The sequence below is a fragment of the Ipomoea nil genome, unplaced genomic scaffold (genome assembly GCF_001879475.1).
Source record: "Ipomoea nil cultivar Tokyo-kokei standard unplaced genomic scaffold, Asagao_1.1 scaffold1339, whole genome shotgun sequence".
NCBI lineage: Eukaryota > Viridiplantae > Streptophyta > Magnoliopsida > Solanales > Convolvulaceae > Ipomoea > Ipomoea nil.
Window position 1 is genome coordinate 261,504 of NW_017617767.1, and position 17,707 is coordinate 279,210.

Here is a 17,707-nt window from a genome sequence, read left to right on the forward strand (position 1 = left end):
ATATCCACACTTCCCTCTTCAACCTTCTCACGAACAAAGTGATACTGAACCCGTATGTGCTTCGTCTTGGAATGAAATGCTGGATTCTTTTTCAAGTACAAAGCGCTCTGACTGTCACAAAATAGAGTCATTTTCTCTAATTTGTGCCCGAGCTCCTCCAATAACATTTGCAACCATATTGCCTCTTTACTAGCTTGAGTAGCCGCAATATATTCTACTTCCGTCGTTGAAGTTGCCACAACCGACTGCAACTTCGAGACCCAGCTTACTGCTCCGCCAGCAAGAGTAAACACATAACCCGTGGTGGATTTACTACAATCAAGATTACCTGCATAATCTGAATCAACATAGCCTTCAATGACAAAGTCTGATCCTCCATAACACAATGCAATATCTGAGGTACCCTTGATATATCTAAGGATCCTCTTCACAGCACTCCAATGCTCTCTACCAGGATTCACCATGTATCGACTGACCGCTTCCACTGCCTGTGCAATGTCTGGTCTAGTGCAGATCATAGCAAACATTAAACTACCCACTGCTGATGCATACGGTACTCGAGACATCTCCATCCTCTCTGCTTCGTTGCTAGGACTCATATTTGAGGATAACTTGAAATTAATAGAAAGAGGGGTAGAAATTGGTTTACAATCTTGCATGTTGAAGCGCCGCAAGATTTTCTTCAGATAATTCTTCTGAGAGAGCCAAATCTTCCTATTATTTCTGTCTCAGTGAATTTGCATCCCTAGAATCTTGGTTGCTGGTCCCAAGTCCTTCATTTCAAATTCCCTAGCCAGTTGAGCCTTCATCTCCGTGATACGATCATTGTTGGGGCCTACTACCAACATGTCGTCAACATACAACAACAAGATGATAAACTGATTATCATCATCATCAAACCTCTTGCAATACGCACAAGGATCTAAACTAAATCTGTTGTATCCAAGGCTCAAAATGAATGAATCAAATCTCTTATACCAACATCTCGGCGCCTGTTTGAGACCGTATAGAGATTTGGTCAACCTGCAAACTAAGTTCCCTTTTCTTTCTTCAAAACCTCCCGGTTGGAGCATACAAATTTCTTCTTCAAGTTCTCCATGTAGTGATGCAGTTTTCACATCCAACTGCTCAAGATACAAGTCATACACAGCACACTCAGGGGAAACTGGAATTTCTTCTTCCTTCCTTCCCTCAACTTGTACTATAATTGTCACTGGTTTCTCCTTCCCAATGCTTTCCCTTTCTTGTACCCTGTCTTCTACAAATAGAACATCCCTGCTGATGATAACCTTGTGGGCAGTGGGATCTCATAGGCGATACCCCTTCACTCCCCTTCACTCCATTAGCATACCCCAAGAAAACACATTTTCTTGATTTTGGATCAAGTTTAGATGTTTCTTGGTATATCACATATGACGGACTCCCAAATGTATGTAAGTGAGAATAACTAGATGGCTTACCCGTCCACATCTCCATTGGCGTTTTCAGATCAATTGCGGTTGATGGTGACCGATTGATCACATAACAGGCGGTCTTGACTGCTTCAGCCCAAAATGAATTTGCCAAATTTGCAGTCCTCAACGTTGCTCTTGTTCTTTCCAACAAGGTTCTGTTCATCCGCTCTGCCACTCCATTTTGTTGTAGAGTATACGCCACTGTGAACTATCGTTTGATACCTTCTTGCAAACAGAATTTACCAAATTCATCACTAGTATATTCTCCTCCATTGTCCGACCACAAACACTTGATCCGTTTCTCGGATTCAAGTTCCACACGCGCTTTGAAGAATTTGAAAACTTCAAATACATCCACCTTCTATTTGATTAGATACACCCAACATCTCCTCGAGTAGTCATCGATGAAGGATACAAAATATTTTGCACCTCCCAGGGATATAACTGGTGCTTGCCAAACATCAGAGTGGATCAGCTCCAAGATAGCCTTGCTCCTTGCTTTAGAGCTCTCTAACTTCAATCTATGCTGCTTACTTGTAACACAATGCTCACAAAAGGGTAATGATACCTTTGTTAGCCCCGGAAGAAGATGTTGATCAGCAAGAATCTTTAGACCTCGTTCCGACATGTGGCCAAGTTTCTGATGCCACATCATCGTTGATTCCTCTATAAGATTGTCTGCTGCAACGGCCGCTTCTCCTTGTAGTTGTGTTTCTCCTTTAAGCATGTATAGATTGGTTGCTATCTTCTCAGCTTTCATCACAACAAGCGCGCCCTTGATTACTTTGATGATCCCATCCTGAATGTGAATTTTACATTCACGGCTATCTAATTGTCCTAGAGACAATAGATTTTTCATCAGGCCCTTCACGTGTCGTACCTCTTGGATAGTGCGAACCTTACCATCAAACATTTTTAGTTTAATAGTACCTAAGCCAGCAATCTCTAAGGCGTGGTCGTCTCCCATGAACACAGATCCTCCAGAGACAGGTTTATATTCATGAAACCATTCTTTCCGTGAGGTCATATGCCATGTTGCTCCCGAGTCCATTAGCCAGACATCAGCTAGACTTTTCCTGCCTTCAACAATTGTTGCTGCTTCACCAAATAAAACTTCGCATTCATCCGATGTACTCACAACACATCCCTGAGCATTTGATGTCTCGGGATTTTTGCCTTTGGTCTCATCCTTCTTGAGTTGCCAACACTCATTCTTGTAGTGCCCCTTTTTGCCACAGTGAAAACACTTGACATTCTTCTTACCCCTTGACTTTGATCTACCTCGGTTGTGACTCCTACTGGAGCCAGGCACCGTTCATCTTCCTCTCGTCACTGTCAACGCCTGGAATTGTTGTGAAATTCCAACTTTGTCTTCTTTGTTTTTGGGCCGACTTTCCTCTTCAAGAACCGCAGTTGCAATATCATCGAAGACAAGTACCTCCTTGTTGTTGACTAAGTTGATAATGAGTTGATCATATGAATCCGGTAGACTTTGGAGCAAGATTTCAGCACGTTCATTCACTTCTATTTTAGAACTCAACGCCGAGAGTTGTGAAAATAGACTGTTGAGAGTGTTGATGTGCTCAGTTACTGAGGATGTCTCCATCATCCTGAGAGTGTATAATTTCCTCTTCAAGAAGATCTTGTTGTGCAGTGATTTGGCCTCATACAAATTTACGAGAGTATCCCATACCTCTTTTGTCGTACCTTTTTCCGCCACACTTGACAAAACTTCATCAGCAAGTGCTAAGTGCAGATTGGCAATAGCGTTGCTATCCATTTCTGTCCACTTTGCATCGTCAGTGAAATCGGCCGGTCTTTCTTCAATTGCTGCTACGCAGTTATCTTTCCTGAGAACTGCTTTCATTCTCATTTTCCACAAAGAGAAATTGTTCCTTTTGAACTTTTCAATCTCGTACTTGGCCGCCATTGTAAGTGGTGTTCTTGATTGAAATCCTTTACAATATATCTAAATAGTATTGTATAATAGAATAATACCGGCCTTGAGAATTTACCAGTATTTATTCTAACATAAACAATACAAAAAAGATATATCTATAAACCAACCTAAGGCTCTGATACCACTTGTTAGGATCGAAACTGGTTCACAACACCAAATTTACAATAACAACTTGAACTGGAAATATTGAGAATAAATTCTAGTGTAAGATTTAAAATAAATCATACACAGAACAAAGAAAAATTGAAGAAGAATTTTTTCTGTATTGGCAAAAGGATAAAACAATAAGAATTACAAATATAACTCTCTATTTTTCTCTACAGAATTTTTGCTATACTCTCTGTATATTTCGTATGAGATGAGAAAGAATGGGATGGGATAATCTGATGAAGGATGTTGCCTATTTATAACACCAGAAAGGTCTAGAGAATTCTTAAGCATTTAATATAATATTAAATGCCTAGAACTTGCCATGCAAGAAAAACTTCTCCTGCAAATTTCCCCAAAGCAAATCTAGCCCCTTAGGAAACCTCCACCCAAGTCCCTTAGGCAAACCTCCACCCAAGTCCCTTAGGCAAACCTCCACCCAATTCCTTTGGGAAATCTCCTCCCAAAATTATCCCAGGCAGACTTCTGTCCATTCCACATTATGAATTTAATATTTACACTTTACCCCCTAACCTTTTCATCACTCTTCCCCACCTTTTCTATTTTTCTATTTTTAGGAACAATTTCACTGGGAGTATTCCCGTTACATTATCAAATGCTACAAACATAGAGTTCTTTCTTGGTGGTTTGAATGGATTAACAGGAAAAGTTCCCAACCTTAGAGTTGCAAAAGATTCAGTGTTTTGCAGTGGGTGGTAATTTTCTTGGGGAAGAGAATGTTGATGACCTGAATTTCCTTTCTTCATTGATCAATACCACCATTATAGAAACTGTGGATCTTTCTCGTAATAATTTTGGAGGTTTCTTACCCAAACCAATTACTAACATTTCAAGAAATCTTATATTTCTCCACCTTTTCATTAATCACGTTTCAGGAATGATTCCAAGGGATATTTCTTATCTCAAGGGCTTGGAGACTCTAGATTTGACTGACAACAGATTTAGTGGGCAAATTCCATCCGAAATTGGGTATCTTAGTAACCTAAAAACATTGGATTTATCTAGAAACCAATTCTATGGAAAAATTCCAGCTTCCTTTGGAAATCTAACCCATTTAATCATACTTGCTTTATCAACAAACTACCTCCATGATATTATTCCTCCAAGTCTTGGAAAGTGTTAAAACCTAGAGCTGTTGATACTTGCAAACAACAACCTTAGTGGTTACATCCCAAAGGAAGTTCTTGGGCTCTCATCTTTGTCAATTGGGTTAGATCTCTCTTGCAACCAATTGGTAGGTTCTATTCTAGAAGATGTTGGATTTTTGATCAATTTAGGTTACTTGGATTTGTCCTATAATTTGTTGTTTGGTCGCATTCCAAGAGAGCTGGGTAGTTGTGTGCACTTGGAAATGTTGAATCTAACCCAAAACACCCTTCAAGGCTCATTTCCATCAACTTTGTCAAATTTGAGGGGCTTGCAATCTTTGCAACTCTCCCACAATAATTTGACAGGCAAAGTCCCAACTTTCTTGAAGGACTTCAAATTTTTACAGAATTTGAATCTTTCGTACAATGATCTCCAAGGTGTAGTCCCAACCGAAGGAATCTTCAACAACACAAGGTCTGTGTCAATTGTAGGAAATAGAAAGTTGTGTGGGGGTATAAATGAGCTGAACCTTCCTGGATGTAATAATACAAAGCCCAAAGAGAAAAAATCAAAAAGTAGTTTCTTGAAAATAGTAATTCCTCTCATTTTTGGGATTCTTGGACTAACCATGGCAGTGTGTGTTCTTTGCCTTAAGCGGTTCAAAAGACCAAGAAAAGAGCACTTTCCTAATTTGGTAGAAAACTCCACCTTAAGAGTGTCTTATCAAACCCTCCTCAAGTCCACTAACAGCTTCTCTTCAAACAATTTGTTGGGAGTTGGTGGTTTTGGAACTATTTACAAAGGGATTTTTTATCACGATGGATTAGTTTTTGCAGTCAAGATACTTAACCTTTTGCACCATGGAGCTTCGTGGAGTTTTGTAGCTGAATGCGAGGCATTGAAAAACACTAGACACCGCAATCTTGTTAAGGTGCTAACTGCTTGTTCAGGGTTTGATGTTCATGGAAATGATTTCAAGGCTTTAGTTTACGAGTACATGGATAATGGGAACCTTAGCTTGAAAATTGGTTGCATTTCTGTCCCCAAGAAAATTCCCAGATTGAAGAGAACAAGAGGTTAAACTTTGTTCAAAGGTTAAACATTCTCATTGATGTGGCTTGCGCTATAGATTATCTTCATAACAATTGTGAACCTGCAATAATTCATTGCTATCTGAAGCCAAGCAATGTTCTCCTTGATAAAAACATTACTGGGTGTGTAAGTGATTTCGGATTGGCAAGATTTGTTCAACCAAGGATCCAAAGCTCATCAGAAAACCAAAATTCTACATGAGGGGTTCGAGGAACTATTGGTTATGCACCACTAGGTACGTAATTGTGCATGATAAAACTGTCAAATTTGTATACTCTTCTAATAATCTAGTATACATTTGGATAAACATTTGTTATTCTTATTTGGGGTCAGAATATGGAATTGGAAGCAAGCCATCAAAATCAGGTGATGTATATAGTTTTGGCATACTAATCTTGGAAATGCTCACCCGGAAGAAACCTACAGATGAAGTGTTCGGAGGTGACTTAAACCTTCACAGTTATGCTAAGGTTGCTTTACCAGACAGAGGGGTGGAGATTGTGGATCCAATAATTCTCCAAGAAAGAGATGAACAGACAAAAACCAAGAACAAAGTCGTCAAATCACACAACTTTAAAGTGTGCTTAGGTTGTATGATCCAAATTGGGGTTGCTTGTTCCAAAGAATCTCCAGCAGATAGAATGAAGATTGGTGATGTAGTTAGTGAATTAAATAAATCAAGGAAATCCTTCTTGATTCAAGCTTAGGACTTAGGAGTTTGTTTCCTTATATTATTTAAAATTGTCTTTTCTATCATTAAAGTAAAACATGTATGTGTAATGTGTTGGTGGTTTAAATGACAATTATTATCTCTTTCCTTCCCCTTTTTTATTTCTGCAAATTAAATTTGTTGGTGAAATTCTGTAAAACGACCTTGGAGCTTGCTTTTACATAAGCTTAATTAGCTTATTCATTAAATAAAATGACATGAATTCTCTTGGCTTCAGGGCATCAGGGAAATTATCTAAAACATCAAAAACAAGAGAATAATGGCCCTGTTTACTAAAATAGTTAGTCTATCAACCAATTTTGCCTTGTTTGACCATTGTTAGTTGTTTGACTTCGTTAAACAACCAATATGAATGTTTTATTAATTTGCTTTTGTTAACAGCTTATTGCTTCAAAACACTAAATTCAAAAGTTGCTTTGAGCAGCTTTTTCGATCTGCTTTTTAAGAAAATTATTTTTTATGTAATCAACTATCAGCTAAAAACTAATTTACCAAACTTCTTTTTACAATCAGCTAATGCTATTTTCCACGATGTCAAATCACACAATTAACTTTGAAGTGTGCTTAGGTTCTATTATCCAAATTGGGGTTGCTTGTTCCAATGAATCTCCGGCAGATAGAATGAAGATTGGTGATGTAGTTAGTGAATTAAATAAATCAAGGAAATCCTTCTTTGTGCAAGCTTAGGACTTAGGAGTTTATTTTATTATACTTTTATAATTTCTCTTAAAATAGCTTATTCGTTAAATAAAATGATATGAATTCGCTTGGCTTCAGGACATCAAGGAAATGATCTAAGAATCCTCAAAATCAGAGTCATAGTCAATAATGTGTGTTAACAAGGTTTGGACAAAATTGTGTAGATTCAAAGCCCTTACTTTGTAGATGACGAAGGCAACAACGACGATGGACGTGTTGCAATTCTGGTAGATTGTTGAATATCGCGTCAATGATTCGATGTCTATTTGAAATTATGCATATTGACTAAGGTCACTATTTTTTTTTCAACTCATCATAGTCATGGAATATCATCCCAACTTCTAAATATTTTTAGTTGGGCTATACCGAGGAGTAAATTCTTCGTGCTCATTGTAGCCTTGGCCAAAGGAAAAGCCAATATGATAATAGTTAATGTCTGCATCTCGCATTGGTTTCTTGCCTCTCCGTTGTGGTTGGTCATCATGCATTTGATGAACTTGTTCAAAATTGAAATGCATAGGCTCAATTTCAAGATCAGAACTCGCAGTACAATAGTCGTATCTCGACCCCAAGGGCCCCCCACACCACAAGAAACTCCCCTCACTTTGAGAAGTTGCTCCCACAATGCCGCTGGTGAAACTCGATCCTGGTCATTCTTCCCAAACTCACCTCTATGATCAACTGAGCTGCCCATGCGGGCTCATCTTCTCTCTCCCATATATTTTGTGTCAAGGAGGAAGAATAAATTGAGGAGAGAGAATTAAAGTTGTGTTTGAACTAGCCACTAAATGCTTTTTTTTTTTCCCTTTTTTGCTAATCTTCTCCCTCCTTTGGTTTCTGCACAAAAAAAGTCACCAGCCCTCAAAAACATAATGTAAAAAAAGCATTTTATTGTGTTCAGAGGATGTAGCTAGACCGATGTGTCAAAAAACTTGCGAGCGGCGGGAACTGGTACCCAGTCCCGCCCATCATCATGAGTACGATAAGTTGGAACTGTCGTGGCTTGGGCAATCCACGAACAGTTCGAGAGATTGTGGACCTTGTGTCCGGTAAGAAGCCAGATTTTGTGTTTTTAATGGAGACAATGGTGGAGCGAGTGCATGCAGAGAGGCTCCGCGTAAGGATAGGGTATGAAGGGCTGTTTTATGTGGACAATCAGTAGGGACTGGTGGGGGGTTGGCGTTGCTTTGGAGAAAGAATAATACGGCTACACTCTTGAGCTATTATAAGAACCACATGGATATTGAGGTGCGAATGCCAACAGGGGAGGTATGGCGGATGACGTGTTTCTATGGTTTTCCAAAGCGTAACCAAAGACGGGACTCGTGAGAATTGCTTAAATCACTGTCTGGGAAGTCCCCGCTTCCTTGGGTTGTGATAGGGGATTTCAATGATCTCTTGTTCCAGCACGAGAAAATAGGGAACAACCCGCATCCGGGGAGCCTCCTCCGTGGGTTCAGTGAAGTAGTGGATGAGTGCGGCCTAAGACAACTACCTATGAGAGGGCATCAGTAATGGGAGAAAGCCCGTGGTACGGATCGCTGGTTGGAAGAAAGGTTGGATAAGGTGTTGGCGACAATGGAGTGGTGTGATGTGAATGGAAGGGCCAGGGTTGAGAATATTCTTACTCACAACTCGGACCACTCAGCTCTATTTCTTGATATTAATGCAAACAAGATGCGAAAGGGTAGGGTCCCGAGGGGCTTCAGGTTTGAGATGGCATGGCTGCTTGATGAGGTGGTGGAGACTGCCTGGCACGATGGGAGAGCAGAGGGGTTGCTGAATTGTCAGCAACATTGTGGGGACAAATTGATGCGATGGGGGGAGACCACTTCTATAAGTTTGGAGAACGTATCGGGCAGCTGCGAAAGGACCAGGGATAGATATGTGATAGGAGGGATCCGGCTGCTTTAACTGAATTTCAGCTTTTGAATGATTAGATTTCTCAGTTGGAGGCCCAGGAGGATGTGTTTTGGAGGCAGTGTGCGAAGCAACATTGGCTTCGTGGAGCTGATGCGAACACGGAGTTCTACCACAGGTATGCCTCTGCTAGAAAGAAAAGAACTTTGTTGTTAAATTAACGAATGATGAGGGGGTGTGGGTGGAGGGACAGGATATGAATGCGGTTGTCTTGAATTATTTCAATATGATTTTTGCACTAGTAATTCTGTGTGTGAGGACCCACTGTTTGATGAGTTTACTCCCCGAGTGACGAATGACCAGAATGATGCACTTTTACGTCTATATGATATGGCTGAGGTCAAGGCTGCTTTGTTTGCCATGTTTCCTGACAAGGCACTAGGCCCGGATGGAATGAATCTAGGCTTTTATCAGCAGTTTTGGAATGTATTAGGGGAGGATGTGGCTTCCTTTGTTGTTAACTATCTGAATACAGGTGAGTTTCCTGCTAGTTTAAAAAACACTAATATTGTTTTGATCCCGAAGAAGAATGATCCCCAGACTGTGGCCGATATGAGGCCTATTGCCTTGGGAAATGTGCTATATAGGATTATGGCGAAGATGATTGCTAACAGGTTAAAGCCGCTGATGGGTGATTTGATCTCGGACTCCCAGAGTGCGTTTATCCCTGGTAGGCTTATAACGGCTAACATTTTAGTGGTGGCTGAGGTGGGCCACTTTCTGAACCGTAAGCAGTATGGTTTGACAGGATGGGGAGCCCATTAAATAGGATATGGCAAAGGCTTGTGATAGAATGGAATAGCCATTCCTGAGAAGGATGATGGAGGTTATGGGTTTTGATGAACGGTGGATTAGGCTAATAATGACCTGTGTCACCACGGTGTCGTATAATGTTATGGTGAATGGCGTGAGTGGTGGCCGTGTACAACCAACAAGGGGCCTCAGATAGGGAGATCCTCTTTCTCCGTTCTTGTTCATTATTTGCGCTGAGGGTTTGTCTATGCTTTTACAGAAAGCGCAGACAGCAGGGTCTATTCATGGGTGCAGGGTGGCTTGGGGGGCCCTCTTATCTCACATCTGTTCTTTACGGATGATAGTTTGATGTTCTTTAAAGCAAATATACAGGAGGCTAGTGTGGTCAAACAGTGCTTAGCAAGATATGAGGAGTTGTATGGTCAGTTGGTGAACTATCATAAATCAAATATCTGTTTTAGTAGAAATACTGGGGAAGTTATGAGGGAAGAAGTGGTGGCGTGTTTGGGCGTGGAACCGGCTCGGAATTTTGGGAAATATCTGGGGCTACCTTCTTTTATAGGGAGGAATAAAAGAGCTGTTTTCTCATATGTGGAGGACAAAATCACACAGAGAGTGACTTCGTGAAATAAGAAATTGTTATCGCAGGCTGGTAAAGAAGTGCTCTTGAAAAGAGTGGCCCAGTCTATGCCAACCTTTTCAATGAGTGTTTTTTTCTCCCCGAATCGGTCTGCTTATCTATACAGAGGACAATGAACATGTATTGGTGGGGGAAAGGCCCAGACAGAGGAATTCATTGGAAGGCATGGGACAAGTTATGTGTCCCTAAAAATTTTGATGGTTTGGGTTTTAAGGAACTACGGGCATTTAATATTGCAATGCTGGGAAAACAGGCGTGGCGTTTTCTTACTGATCCAGGATCCCTGGCAGCAAGGGTGTATAAAGCATGATATTATCCTAAAACCTCCTTTGTTGATGCAACGATAGGACATAATCCCAGTTTTTGCTGGCGGAGTATTATGGCTGCCCATGAGCTAGATTGTGCTGGCGTCTGGAGAAGAATTGGGAATGGCGCGACTACTCTTATCTGGGGACACCCGTGGTTGCAGGATAATCCTAGTCCGCTTGTTCAAACAATAATGCCTGATGCTTTATGAAATGCTGTAGTTGCAGGGCTGGTGGACCACTAGACTAAAATGTGGGATCCTCATATTTTGACTGATCTGTTCGAGCCGGGAGATGTGGATCGTATTCTGAAAATACCAATTAGTTCGGATTATGAGGATACATGGTATTGGCTCAATGACCCAAAGGGCCTCTACACTGTTAAAGATGCCTATAGACACCTAATGGGGGAATTTCAACATACTACTAGGGAATTTGATAAATAGGTAGCACTATGGAAAATGAGAGTCCCACCCAAGTGGAAAACTTTTTTGTAGAGAGCTGTGGGTGATATACTCCCTACCACAACCAATTTGATCATAAAGAGAGTTGATCTGGACCCAACATGCACAATGTGTGGCCTCACATATGAGAATGTTATGCATTCATTAGTATTGTGTGATTATTCTAGAGCTGTGTGGAATGTTTCGGGGCTGAACATTATGAATATTTTTTCTCATTCTTTAGCAACTTGGCTTATGGCTGCTATGGATATGCTAACAGGCGAACATGTCCGGCGTCTCGTAGCACTCCTTTACTACTTGTGGGCTGCAAGAAACGAAGCCGTATGGGAGGGGGCGTTGAGGAGGCCGGTAGTGGTCTGGAATCGCGCTGTCTCAGCGGAGGCAAGTTACATGGCAGTACATGCTCGTGCGCCTCAGGCAGCGCCCACTGTCGCAAAGCCGGTTGCAGCAGTCTATCGGCCGAAATGCCACTTCAACGCCGGCTACGATCCGGCATCCGGCCAGGCAACGTACGAGGCTGTTTTGCTCGATCACGATGGCAGGTTTAGAGCTGCGGCGAACGGGAAGCTTCTGGGGTGTTTTTCGCCTCTCATGGCGGAGGCGCTGGCCTGCAAGGAAATCTTGTCCTGGCTTAAAAACCGAAACGAGGGTGAGGTGGATGTTCTGGCGGTTTGTCTTGTATTGAAGAATGTCGTTTGCTCAGTATCTACGCCGAATTTATCTTACGTTGGGATCGTGGTAGACCAATGTAAGACAGCTATCAATAGTTTTGATTATTGTTTGCTCAGTTTTATTACTAGAACGCTTAATTTACATGCGCATGCACTAGCTAGATTAGCTTATGATCAGAATCACTCTATGTATTAGGACTTGATCCCTCCTGACTCTATCGTTCAGTTCTTGGTTTAATATATTGGCTACGCCATTTTTCAAAAAAAAAATTTGAGGAGAGAGAATTAAAGTTGTGCTTGAACTAGCAACCAAATGCTTGTTCTTTTTTTTTTTTTTTTTTTCCTTTTTTGCTAATAATCTTCTCCCTCCCTTGGTTTCTGCACAAAAAAAGTCACCAGCCCTCAAAAACATAATGTAAAAAAAGCATTTTACTGTGTAAGTGTTCTGATCTAAACTTAAAATTAATTAAATTGTCAAATTTTGGTTTCAAAATATATTTTTATTTATCAATTCACTTATTTCTACAAATACTATTATTTATTTTATAAAATCAAAGTCGTATAATTTAATATGGTTTAAGTACTAGAAAGCTATTTCATGTAACTTACGAGTATTGAATAGCACACAACATGTAACATTATAACCTACAAGTCGTGAAAATATGGTCAACTAGGGCTAGTTAATTATCATATCGTGGAACAAAGTAAATATAAATTTTGACATAGTCCTATGGAAGTTATTTATACTTATATTTGTCATTTAAAACACCAACACATACGATGTTAATAATAGAAAAGACAAATCTATACTATACTATATATAAAAATAAAATCATGAACTTGAACTTCCCGCCCAATTCTTAAAAATCTCTCTTCCTAATAAAATATATTGATTTCTACTTTTCCATTCGTACAATAATTCTGGGTTAAAATTCTATTCTAATATTATAAAATTGTGTAATACCATTCATATTCTAATCTATATTATATATGAAAACAAAATCATAAACTTTAACTTCCCGCCCAATTCCTAAAAAATCTCTCTTCCTAATAAAATATATTGATTTCTACTTTTCCATTCGTACAATAATTCTGTGTTGAAATTCTATTCTAATATTATAGAATTGTGTAATACCATTCCTATTCTAATCTATATACTATATATAAAAATAAAATCATGAACTTTAACTTCCCGCCCAGTTCCTAAAAAATCTCTCTTACTAATAAAATATAATGATTTCTACTTTTCCATTCGTATAATATTTCTGGGTTAAAATTCTATTCTAATATTATAAAATTGTGTAATACCATTCCTATTCTAATCTATATCTATAATATATATCAGTGTTGCAAAAATCGCGCCGCTGGCCGCGGCAAAGAAGGCCGGAATTGGCCTCCTCCGCGGCCGCCTAGCTGGCTGAACTGGCGATTAATTTTTTTATTTATTTTTTTTATAGTTGTAAAGTGTCAAAAGTTCGGCAAGGCATAACTTTTGACTCAATTGTCCGTTTTGGACAATTTTTTTTTTTTTTGAAATTGCGTACTTTTTCGAGATCTATCCACCCCAAAATGGCGTAGGCAGTTTGGCCCACCAAGTTCTCAAAAAATGCTTCATTAAATAGTTTCTAAGAAAAAATTATAAGAACCTTATGTTTTATTAATGAATTAAAATTTTTAATTAAAAAATTGTCCCGTGCATTATTTAATAATCTTTCTTTCTAATTGATCAAATTATTTAATTATGGTAAATTAGGAAATAATTAATGATGGTAAAAGAAATCCTAGAAGAATATAGAATAGAATAATATTTAATTATTGTTATATTATTATTGTGACTCACGGAATACAATACAAGAATATTTAATTATGGTTATATTATTATTGTGCCTCACGACCATTATATACTAACAGAACTTGAAAGGAAACTAATAAAAATAATATAATATAATAATATAAGTGGTAATAATAATATCTAAAAGTAATTAAGTTTTAATAATAATAGTAAGAATATTAACGACGTAAGAATTATAACATAGAATAAAACGTAATAATTAATAACTATAGTCTAGGATTAAATTTGGAATTGTCAGGAAAGATAAGCGACCTCAGTTGAAATTTACTCTTAAATAATTATATATCAATTTAAATATGTTAAATATATTGCAACAATTCCATTCCGTGCATCGCGCGGATAAAAATACTAGTTAAAATAACGAAACAAACTCCTAAACTTAATTAATTACATCAACAAGGATTTTCTTGCTTTATTTAATTCACCAACAATATCACCGAATCTTCATTCTATCTGCTGGGAATTCTACAGAACAATTAACCCCAACTTTGATCATTGAAACTAAGCACGCATGAAATTTGTCATTCTCCTCTGAGGATTTCCCTTTCTTCCTCATTTGTATTGTCCATCTCTTTCTTGGAGAAGTTTGGGATCTGCAATCTCCACTCCTCTGCCTGCTAAACCAGCCTTAGCATAGCTATGAAGGTTTAAGCCATCTTCGAACAATTCATGTGTAGGTCTCTTCCCAGTGAGCATTTCTAAGATTAGTATGCCAAAGCTATATACATCACCCGCTTTTGATGGCTTGCTTCCCATACCATATTCTACTCCACAAATGAAAATTACAAAAAAAAAAAAAAAAAAAAAAAAAAAAGAAAAGAAAAGAAAAGAAAAGTGACTATCCAAATGTAGGTTACAAGAGTAAATGCATTTGAAAGTAGAAAAAAGATTGGAGAAGTTTTTAAGCATTAGTGTAAATTATAAAACTTACCCGGAGGTGTATATCCAATAGTTCCTTGTACTCCTATAGAACTGTGGTTGTCTGATGAAGAGCTTTGAATCCTTTGTTGTACAAATCTTGCCAATCCAAAATCGCTTACATGTGCAGTCATGTTTTTATCCAGGAGAACATTACTCGGCTTGAGATCACAATGGATTATTGCAGGTTCACAATCATTATGAAGATAATCCAAAGCGCATGCCACATCAATGAGAATGTTTAACCTTTCAACAAAACTTAAGCTCTTATTGTCTTCAACTTGGGAATTCTCTTGGGGACTAAATGCAACCAATTCTCAAGGTTCCCATTATCCATGTATTCATAAACTATAGCCTTAAAATCATTTCCTTGAAGATCAAACCCCGAGCAAGCAGTTAGCACCTTGACAAGATTGCGGTGTCTGGTGTTTTTCAGCACCTCACACTCAGCGACAAAACTTCGAGAAGCTCCATGGTGCAAAAGGTCAAGTACTTTCACTGCAAAAATAGTTCCATCATGATCAAAACATCCTTTATATACAGCTCCGAAACCGCCAACTCCTAGTAAATTTTCAGCAGAGAACCCATTAGTGGACTTGAAGATAGGTTAATAAGACACCCTTAAGCTGAAGTTTTCTTGCAAATCAAGAAATGATTCCTTTCTTTATCTTCTTAACCATCTAAGGCATAGAAGAAACACGGCAAGAACTAGCCCAATCCCAAGAGTCAAAGGAATTACTACTTTCAAATGAGCTTTTGAATTTCTCTTTTTGGGCTTTGTAGTATTGCACTCAGGGAGCTTCAGCTCAAGTATGCCCCCACACAGCTTTTTATTTGCTGCAACTGAAACTGAGTTTGTGTTGTTGAAGATTCCTGTGGTTGGTACTGCTCCTTCAAAATCATTGTATGAAAGATTCAGATTTTGTAAAAGTTTGAAATCTTTCAAGAAAGTTGGGATTTGACCGGTGAAATGGTTGTGAGAAAGTTGTAAGAACTGTATACCCCTCAAATTTTCCAAAATTGATGGAATTGGGCCTTCAAGATTGTTATTTGTTAGATTCAAGATTTCCAAGTAAACGCAGCTACCAAGCTCGGGTGGAATAGTGTCTGACAATGAATTATAAGATAGATCCAAGATCCCTAGATTTTTCAAATACTGAACCTCTTTTGGAATGGAACCTATGAACTGATTGTGAGAGAGATCCAAAAACAATGACAAGGATGAGAGTTCAAGAACTTCCTTAGGGATGTGCCCACTAAGGTTGTTGCGAGAAAGATCTAATGACTCTAGGCTTTGGCATTTTCCGAGACTTGCAGGAATTGTATCGTGGAGGTAGTTTCCTCCAAAACTAAGCTGTAATAAAAGGGTTTAATTTCCTATGGAAGATGGAATTTTTCCAAAAAAATTATTTTGAAATAAAACCAATATTCTTAGGTTGCTAAGAAACCCAATCTCAAGTGGAATTTCTCCGATGATTTTGTTCTGAAACAATAGTAATACCTGCAAGCTAATGAGATTAGAAATCCCACTTGGGATGTTTCCAGACACCTGATTGCTCGGAATGGAAAGAATTCTAAGGTTTCTTGAAAAGTTAGTGATTGTTGTAGGCAAGATCCCTCCAAAATTATTACCACCAATGTCCAATATCTCTAAGTTACTCGCATTGGTCAATGAAGAAAGGAAGTTCAAGTCAACAACATTCCCTTCCCCAAGATGATTACCTCCGGCCAAGAACCTTTGTAGTTTTTGCAGCCTTCCAAGATTAGGAACTTTTCCCGTCAGTTTGTTTTTAGTAACACAAAATATTTGCAATTGTGTTGCATTTGATAATGTAACAGGAATACTTCCAGTGAAATCGTTCCCACAAAAGAAAAAATAAAAAAGGCGGGGAAGAGTGACAAAAAGGTTGTGGGGCAAAGTCCCCCTTATGGTATTTTCAACCACATTAATGGCCAACATGGAAGAATGGTTGAACAGAGAAGGGGGTATAGTGCCACTCAAATTATTTTGGCTAACTAAAAGGTATTGTAGTTCAGATAATCTACATAGAGAATCAGGTATTTCTCCAAATAAGTTGTTAATGGAGACAACAAAACGTTTAAGCAATGAAAGATTCCCAAGAGAATGAGGGATTTTACCAACAAGGTTGTTGTGATTAAAAGAAATGACTCGAAGATTAGTTAGGGTGCCAAGCTCTGATGGAATGTTACCTGCAAGATTGTTGAATGAGAAATCTACAAATTGCAGGTTTTTACATGCAGAAATATTTGACGGTATAAACCCATTAAATGAGTTATTGTTCAAATGCAAAAATTGTAACCTATCTAAATGACTGATGTCTAGTGGGATATCACCTGAAAAACTATTGTTTTCAAGGACCAAAGCTTTGAGAAAGCTCAAGTTCCCAATGTGTGAAGGCAGTGATCCCACCAATTTCAGAGACCTGAGGTTTAAGGACATGACTCTCAAGTGGCGGCGGCCACACAAAACACCAGGCCACCCACAGAAATGGATGGTTTCATTCCACGAGGCCATGACACCAAATGGATCTTCTTTGATCATTTTTTTGAATTCAAGAAGTGAGATAATGTCGGTCTCATTGCCTGGTAGCTTGGAAGCAGATGAAATAAGGGCAGATCCTAGAACCAAGAAAGTGAAGAAATACAGAGAAAGGATAGGCTTAGTAGTGGAAAAGAAATGAAGAGTAGGAAAAGCCATCATTAGTGTGGTGTAAGTGAAGTGCCAAAGTATTATATAAGAATCGTTGGTTAGAAGGGCACTATATTTATGAATGCCACATGCTAGTAATCTGATTTTGTGTTTTCATCTACCATTATTGCTTATACAACTGTCGTTAGAAAAGTAAACGACCAGAAGAGTGCATTTTCTGTAGAAGACAAAAGCTTGATTATTAGTCAATTTTTTGTAGGAATATAATTATTGTTTTTGAGTTAAAAATTTAAAATAAATTCCATCCAGAATACTTCAAAC

General features: G+C 38.6%; 2 pseudogenes; one reads left to right on the forward strand and one right to left on the reverse strand.

The window, feature by feature from the left end:
• Positions 1-4,933: 4,933 nt before the first annotated feature.
• Positions 4,934-6,470, forward strand: LOC109185674 (annotated as a pseudogene).
• Positions 6,471-14,238: 7,768 nt separating this feature from the next.
• LOC109185676 lies at positions 14,239-17,434 on the reverse strand (annotated as a pseudogene).
• Positions 17,435-17,707: the final 273 nt, after the last annotated feature.